At 51.8% G+C, this 1,069-nt stretch overlaps 1 protein-coding gene across 1 annotated transcript in view; it reads left to right on the top strand.

Annotated features, from left to right (window-relative positions):
* The window catches only part of CHRDL2 (chordin-like 2), a gene marked incomplete at its 5' end in the record, with an annotated part of 18,440 nt that overhangs the window by 8,796 nt on the left and 8,575 nt on the right, over window positions 1-1,069 (top strand). The gene's annotated exons all lie outside the window — the stretch shown is intronic.

The following is a 1,069-nucleotide window of genomic DNA, read 5'->3' on the forward strand; positions in this document are numbered from 1 at the left end:
TGGGTTGGCTTGGAGGGCAGCAGGACTGACTCAAGGTGAGGAAGCTGCACTGAACCCCAAAAAGTTCCAGCTGTTGGTGGGTGTGGACTGGAGAAAGACACTCAAGGAGTGACATGCTAAGAATGCTCAGACAAAGAGATGTTTCTGGGGAGAGGGAACATGGTTTGTTTTCCAGAGCTCTGGCTGGGACAAAAAGCCATAGGGTTGAATTGTGGCAGGTGAGATGTAGGCATGAAAGGAGGAGGAGGAGGAGGATGAGACTTCCCTGGAGTGTGGTTATCTGTGGTATCTGTGGTTGGTTTCAATTGGAGGTACCTGTCCTTAGAAATGGAGAGCTGGGCACACAGCTTTTGGGGTGGTCCAGGTAGAACTGGACTGGACCAGGAAGATGGGAAGGGTCTGGAGCACCAGGAGAGGCTGAGAGAGCTGTGGGGGCTCAGCCTGGAGAAAAGGAGGCTTAGGGGGGAACCTTCTCCCTCTTTACAACTCCCTGACAGGAGGTGCAGCCAGGTGGGGGCTGGGCTCTGCTCACAGGGAACAAGTGACGGGATAAGACGACATGACATTAAGTTGCACCAGGGGAGGTTTAGATTGGATTTTAGGGAAAATTCCTTCCCCCAAAGGGTTGTCCAGCCCTGGCACAGGCTGCCCATGGCAGTGGTGGAGTCCCCATCCTTGGAGGGATTTAGATGTGTAGATGTGGCAGCTGGGGACATGGTTAGTGGTGGCCTTGGCAGTGCTGGAGGAACAGTTGGACTCGGTGATCTTAAAGGTCTTTTCCAACCTTAATGATTCTGTGATTCCGTGGTAGAGAAGACTTCTTTTTCTCATGTTCAGTGTTTTGCATCTCTCCTTGCTCCCTGGTCTTTGGAAAGATGTTTGCCTTAAACCACAGACCTGGCAAAGATGTGGTAGGGTGTGAGATCTCCTGTTCCCACTGGAGAATGTTTTCTGGGTTATACCTCTCTGTACTGACATTTGTCAGGAGATGTTCAGCTGAGGGACCACCCACTGCTTCCCTGGAGAGACTAAAGGCACCTGAGTGGCTTTGAGCCTGTCTGCAGGTTCA

The sequence above is a fragment of the Acanthisitta chloris genome, unplaced genomic scaffold (genome assembly GCF_000695815.1).
Source record: "Acanthisitta chloris isolate BGI_N310 unplaced genomic scaffold, ASM69581v1 scaffold29374, whole genome shotgun sequence".
Classification (NCBI taxonomy): domain Eukaryota; kingdom Metazoa; phylum Chordata; class Aves; order Passeriformes; family Acanthisittidae; genus Acanthisitta; species Acanthisitta chloris.